Source organism: Marmota flaviventris, chromosome 6 (assembly GCF_047511675.1).
Source record: "Marmota flaviventris isolate mMarFla1 chromosome 6, mMarFla1.hap1, whole genome shotgun sequence".
NCBI lineage: Eukaryota > Metazoa > Chordata > Mammalia > Rodentia > Sciuridae > Marmota > Marmota flaviventris.
The window spans coordinates 123819827-123827650 of NC_092503.1; the positions used below are offsets into that span (position 1 = coordinate 123819827).

The 7824-nt window shown below is 36.1% G+C and overlaps 1 pseudogene; it reads left to right on the top strand.

Moving 5' to 3' along the window:
* The first annotated feature begins 6655 nt into the window (after nt 1-6655).
* Nucleotides 6656-7502, top strand: LOC114083700 (trimeric intracellular cation channel type B pseudogene; annotated as a pseudogene).
* The last annotated feature ends 322 nt before the right edge of the window (nt 7503-7824 follow it).

Below are 7824 nucleotides of genomic sequence, written 5' to 3' on the forward strand. Positions count from 1 at the left end.
AAGTTGAAAGTTTCTTTAGTAGAGAAGACCATGCTGAAGACAGGATCTCAAAGCTCGAGGTCAAAGTGGCAGGCTTTGAACATTCAGACAATATTACAGAGAATAAGTAATGTGGCCAGAATATATAAGAACTCTGGGACAAGACTGAGAGACCAAATTTAAGAATCCTTGGAATTTAAGAGGGTTATGAAAGACAGACTAATTGCATAAATAACCTCTTCAGGGAAATAATAGAAAATTTTCCAAAACTTGAGAAAGAGAAGGACGTCCAATACAGGAGGCATTGAGAACCCCAAACAGACAACATCAAAAAGGAACCTCTACAGAACACATTATAATTAAAATGCCTAACATACAGAGCAAGGATAAAATGCTAAAATCCTCTGAGAAAAATGCCCCATTAAATGTCACATTTAAAGGCAAGTCTATCAGAATTACATCTGATTTCTCAGCACAAACTCTAAAGTTGAGGAGGCTTTGAATGATGAGCTCCAAGCCCTGAAAGAAAATAACTGTCGGCCAGGATGGCTATATACAGCAAAGCTCTCCTTCAGAATCTAATTGGAAAGAAAAACTTTACAAGATCAACAGAGACAAAAAGAATTCATGAGTACTGAGCTGGTGATATAGAAAATATTTAAGCACATAATTCACACAGAAGAAATTTTTTAAAAAGAGTTCACAAATGGGCAAGTCTCATTTGAAGTGGCACTACACAAATGAGAAACAGGACAAATTAAATATTAGAAATAAATCAAAATGGCTGGAAATAATAGACATCTCTCTGTAATAACATCAAATGTGAATGGTCTCACCTCTCCAATTAGAAAACATAAGCTGTCAGAATGGACTAAAAAACAAGGCCCAACTAGATGCTGTTGGTAAGAGGCTCACCTGACAGGCAAAGACAGCCACAAGCTGAAAGTGAAAGGATGGAAAATGAAATATTGTGCAAATGGAGCCCCCACCCCCCAAAGCATGAGTTTACATTGTCACACCCAACAAAGCAGACTTCAAGCCAAAATTAATCAGGAGAGACAAAGGTCACTTCAAAATGGTAAAGAGAAAATCCAACAAGAATATAACTATAATTAATAGTTAAAACCCAAAAGGTGGTGCAGCTAATTATATAAATCAGTTACTACTTACATAAAGACTCAGATAGACCATACTAGTTGATTTCAATATATCTCCCTCATCAGTGGATAGGTCATCCAGGAATAAATTCAGTAAAGACTTTTTTATTGAAAAAAAAGTATAAATCAAATATTCTTAACAGATTCTAGAGAATATTTCATCCAACTTCAGCCAAATACACTTTCTTCTAAGATGCTTATGGATCTTTCCCACAAACAGATCATATATGAGGCCAAAAAACAACCCATACCAAATAAAAAAAACTTGATATAATTCCTTGCATAATGAAATGAAATTAGCAATCAACACCAAAAAAGACCTTCAGAACCTATAAAAACATGTGGAGATTGAACATTACACTTTTGAATGATGATGAGTAATAGAAGAGAGAAATTTAAAAATTCTTAGAGTCAAACAAGAATAGTGATACAACATACCAAAACCTTGGCAACACTATGAACTCATTCTAAGAGACAAGTTTAAAACTATAAATGCTTATATTAGAGAATCAGAAAGATACCAGATAAATAATCAAAGGATGCATCTCAAGACCATTGAAAAACAAAAAACAAATCAATTCCAATGGTCAGTATAAGGGAATAAATAATTAAAATCAGAGGTGAAATTGATGAAATAGAGAATACAAAAACAATAAAAAGGATCAATGACATGAAGAGTTGGTCTTTGAAAAGATAAACAAGATTGATAAGCCCTTAGCCAAACAACCAAAAGAAAAAGATAGAAGACCTAAATTAATCAAACTTGAAATGAAAAAGGAGAAATGACTACAAATATGACAGAAATCCAGAGGATTATTAGGGAGTACATTTGAAAACTTATACTCCAATACATTGGAAAACCTAGAAGAAATGGATACATTTCTAGGCACCTGCCAAAATCAAATCAAGAAGACATAGAAAACTCACACAGATCAATAACTAGCAATGAGATAGAAGTAGTAATAAAAAAAAAAAACACCTGGGGGCTGGGGTTGTAGCTCAGTGGTAGAGCACTTGTCTTGCAAGTGTGAGGCACTGGGTTCCATCTCAGCAACACATAAAAATAAATAAATAGGGGCTGGGGCTGGGGCTCAGAGGTAGAGCACTCACCTAGCATGTGGAAGGCTCTGGGTTCCATCCTCAGCATCACATAAAAAAATAAATAAAGATATAAAAATAAATAAGTAAATAAAAATAAATGTATTGTGTCCATCTACAACTAAAAAAATGTCTTAAAAAAACCCCACCTGTAATGGTTTAGATATGAGGTTTCACCAAAAGCTCATATGTGAGACAATGCAATGATTTTCAGAGGTGAAGTGACTATGAGCTAAGCAGTGGATCAATCCAGAGGTAACTGTAGGCAGGTAGGTTTTGGCTACCTGATTTAGGGCACGGGGGATGTACCTTAGGTACTTACATTGTATAAATGAATCTCTCTCTGTTTCTCTCTCACACAACCCCACCTCTGGTGTGCTCTCACTACCTTGCTCTCTTGCTCTCTCACTCTAGCTCTCTTGCTCTCACTCTTACTCTAGCTCTCTTGCTCTCACTCTCTGGCTCTCACTTTCACTCTCACTCTCACTATCATTCCACTTCCTGGTTGCTATGAAGCCACCTGTGAATTACATGAGGGTCTTCACTAGGAATGGAAGCCAAGGAAATTTAGGTTTAACTTTGGGAAATATTTGTGGCTCCTCCCATTCAGTAGATTGCCCAAGACACAGAATCTTATCTCTGCTCTACTAGGGAGAGCCCTCACAGTAACTCTGGAGATGGGCATTACCTGTTGGGAACTGAACAGCCCCCTTGTACCTTTTTCAGCAAGGAACACTCCATGGAAAACCTTTGATGTTCCCCGATATATAAATAAAGCAAGCACTGGCTCCATTTTGCTTTTTTCTTAGTGTGGAAGCAGCTAGCCTGTCCTGACCCCCCCTCCTCCTGCTTAAAAATATATATATTTCCTGTGTTCTGTGGTGTTTTCCCTTGATCTATTTTTCTTACCCTTTTTTCTGCACCTAGCCCATTCCACCTAGAGGAACCCCATTTCCACCCCCACCCCCAACCCCACGCAGGTCGTGGGTGGGGTTCCTCCATGCCCTTCCACCATGAAGTTCTGCCACATCTAGGTCCCATAACAATGGAGTGGGCCATCTATGGACTGAGATCTCTAAAATCATGAGTAACAAATAAACTTTTCCTCCTCTAAAATTGTTCTTGTTAGAACTTTTGGTCACAGTAACAAAAAGGCCAACTAAAACATCATCCAACAGAAAAAAAACCCAGGAACACAATGATTCTAAGCTGAATTCTACCAGAATTTTAAAGGTTTACTCATGCCAACTCTCCTCAAATAATTCCAAAATTGGAATGGGAATAAACACTTCAAACCCATACTATGAAGCCAGTGTCATCATCAGACCAAAGCCAGTCTCACTACAGATCAATATCTCCGATTAATATCAATATCTCTGATTAACTTAGATGAAAAATTCTTAATAAAATATTAGCAAAAGGGAGGGGGCAGGGGATTAGCAAGGTGGTGGGATGTGATGGACATCATTATACAAAGTACATGTATGGAGAATTGAATTAGGAATAAACATACTTTATATACAGAGATACAAAAATTGTGGTAAATATGTGTATTAAGAATTGTAAGGCAAAACAACAACAACAACAACAAAAGAATAGTGTTACCTTAGATTAGGTAGAGGGAAGTGAAAGGAGGGGAAGGCAGGGGATGTGGGGATAAGAAAGATAGTAGAATGAAACAGACATTATTACTGTATGTATGCATGTGACTGTATGACCAATGTGATTCTACAATATGTATACTCAGAAAAATGAGAAATTATATCCCATCTATATATGATACATCAAAGTACATAAGTGCATTCTACTGTCATGTATAACTAATTAAAAAAAATCAATACCAAAAAATAAAATATTAGCAAATTGTATTCAATAACATATTAAGATGATTGTATATCATGACTAAGAAGGATTTATCCAAATGATGCAAAGATGGTTTAACATTCACAAATCAAAACATGCAATATACTACATAAATAGAATTAAGGAGAAAAATCACATGCTCATCTCAATAGATGCAGAGAAAGCCTTCAATGAAATTTGGCACCCATTCATGATAAAGACACCAAGGAAACTAGGCATAGAAAGAACTTACCTCATCATAAGGGCTATGATCAACAAATGCAAAGCCAACATCATAGTGAATGGGAAAAACTGAAAACATTTCCTTGAAGATCTGGAAAAAGAAAAGGATGTCTACACTCATCACTCCTACTCAATATATTACTAGAAATTCTATAGATCAAATAGACAAGAGAGAAAATCAAAGGGATAAAAATAGGAAAAGAAGAAGTTGAATTTTCAATGATTGCAAATGAAAAATTCTATACTTAGAAGATCCAAAAATCTCCCCAGGAGACTTCTAGAACCAATAAACAACTTCAGCAAAGTCGCAGGTTACAAAAATCAACATATAAAAATCAATATTTTCCTATACACCAATAATGAATCTCCTGAGAAAGAAATTAGAAAAACAATCCCATTCATAATAGCCTCAACAAAGAAAGTACCTAGGAATAAATCAAACCAAGGAGGTAAAAGACCTCCACTATGTAAACTATAGAACAGTGAAGAAAGAAATTGAAGAAGACACAAGAATAGGAGAGATGTCCCATGTTCAAAGATACGCAGATTGCTAAATGAACATAAAACCAAAAGCAATATACAGATTAGATACAATCCCCATCAAAATATCAATGACATTTTTTTAAGAACTAGAGAAAACAGTTTTACTGTGCAGTTGGAAGAATGAAAGACCCAGAAAAGCCAAAGCAGTTCTAAGCCTAAAAAGAAATGCTGTTCTAAGCCTAAAAAATCACAGCACCTGACTTCAAATTATACTACATAGCAATAGTAACAAAAAATGCATGGTACTTGGATACTTGGTATAAACACACACACACACACACACACACACACACCAAACAGATACAGTCATCTGATCCTTGATAAAGCATGCAGTGGAGAAAAAAATGCCTTTTAAACCATTGTGTTGGAAAACAGGCTATGCATATGTGGAAGAATAAGGTGTGATTTTTATTTCTCACCTTGCACAAGTCAACTCAAAATGATCAAAGTCCTAGGAATTAGGCCATCAATTACGCAAGTCCTAGAAGAAAAATGAGGTTCAACACCTAACATACAGGTACAGGCAATGACTTTCTCAATAGGTACCTGAAAGCTCAGAAAATGATGCCTACTCTTCTGACAGAGGATTCATATCCAGAATATATAAAGAACTCAAAAAACTCAACACCATAAAAAATAATCCAAATAATAAACGGGCAAATCACCTAATCAAGACACTTCTCAAAAGAAACACAAATGGTCAACAAATACATGAAAATATCATTAGCAATTAGGGAAAAGTAAATCAAAACTACACTGAGATTTCATCCCACTCCAGTTTGAATGGCAGCCATCATGATACAAACAATAATAAATGCTGGAGAAGATGTGGAGAAAGAACAACACTGTTGGTAGGATTGTAAATTAGTACAACTACTAAGGAAATTAGTAGAGAGGTCCCTCAAGACTCAGAATGGAACCACCACCCAGTTGTACCACTCCTCAGTATTAAGTCTAAAAACATTAAAATCATCATACAACAGTGATACACACACATTCATGTTTATAGCAGCATGATTCAAAATAGCCAAAGTATGGTACCAGCCTAGATTTCCATCAATGGATGAAAAAAGAGAATATGGAATGTATAAAGGATGGAGTTTGACATAGCCATAAGGAAGAATGAAAATTTTCCATTTTCAGGAAAATGGATTGAATTTGTCAACATTATGTTAAGTGAAATAAGCCAGAGTCAGAAAGTCAAGGGTCACATGTTTTCTCTCTTTGTGGAAGATAGAGAGGAAAAACCAAAGAAAGGAGGGGAGGGTCTCATGAGAATCAAAGGAAGATAACTAGAGTAGAGGAAAGAAACCAGGGGAGGGAGGAGGAGATGGAAAGTGTAAATCCTGGGGAATGACATTAGACAATTACTTTGTTATATTGTGTACACATTTGAATACATAACAACAAATTCCACCATATGTACAACTATCGTGCACCAATAAAAAATATAGAAAACAAAAAATGGAGAAGGAGCCAGGCCCTATGGTGCATGCCTGCTACCTGGAGGCTGAGGCAGGAGCATTCCTTTGAGCCAAGAAGTTTTAGTCCAGCCTGGAAAACATAGCAGACTCACCTCCAAAATAAAACAAAACAAAAGAACACACAACAGTGGCAAATACAGACAAAGAATACTAATCGGTTTTAAGAACAATAACAAAAAAGGTAATTAGGGCTGAGGATGAAGCTCCTCAGGGATAGAGGGATTGCCCAGCAGACACCAGACCTTGAGATCAATCCCTAGTATATTTACATAAAAAACCCTGCAAAACAGGAAATTGTGTCATTTTTGACATAATTTGGCCTTCTCCTGCACTTCCATGTTCCCCTTTTTTGACATCACCCACATCTGGTGTCTGTGATGGCACTGAAGCATCAGCTGGTAGGATTGGAAGGGGCATGGAAGAATCCTGATTCAAGCTGGTCTACTGCTATGCTCCCTGATTTGGTGGAGGAATTTTAACATGTGTACTGCTTGAAGAGCCTCCACTGAGGTTTCTTGCCAACCACATTAATATTTTACTGGCATCTTCAATCTGGTATATTATATATATTTTTTTGCCCATGGGACCTAATTTCCTAGGGCTATTCATTCTTAACCCGCTCAACTTCTGGCTGTGGAGATGAAAGAAGTGACCAGAACTTGGAAAATAGAAGGTGGAGTCACACATGCTAATAGCTATCACAAAAATGGCTGGCCAGTCATGATAGCTATTGGATGGGCCCAAGGTGCAGCTGGTATCACTATCATGAATTTTGAACAGTTGGTAAAGGAGATTGGAAACCAGAGATGATGAATGGCGAAAGATGTCCTATCCTTCCAAGGTAACCTTGCTGGGGTCCCTTCACATTTCAGCACACCAAGCATCTGACCACATCAAAGCATAATCTTATGTTCCTTTATACCATCTATCTTGTGGCCAAAAAGATAACCATCATGGTTACACAGACTTCTTCTATGACTCTTAGTCCTTTTAAGGATATATTGAGTTGGCTGCTCTTTGGCAGCAATAGTTTTCATTGTATAAAAAGAAATGTGGAACAAAATTATCTTCTAATGGCACCAGTTCATTGGTCTTAAAACCTATGACTGATGGTTCAGATAATGTTAAAAGGAAACTTACTAAGAACACTGAGTAAATTTACTTGAGCTCTAGAAGGCAAAAAAAAAAAAATTTTCTCTTCTACCTATCAGATTGTGATAAATATTTGTATGCAGATATTGTGAAATAAAGATTATATATAAGGAATGGAGGTGACAAAAAGAAATAAATTCTATATTAGGGTGACTACCACTTTCTTGATTTTAATTCTTGAGTGTCATGAGTATATCATGTGAATTTTTTTATGATATAAAGTATCTCTTGTGATTACTTAAATATTTTACATTCATAAAAGAAATTATCAATATTTTAAAGATTGGATATTTTCATACATTTAAAAATATGAATCTATTTGAGCT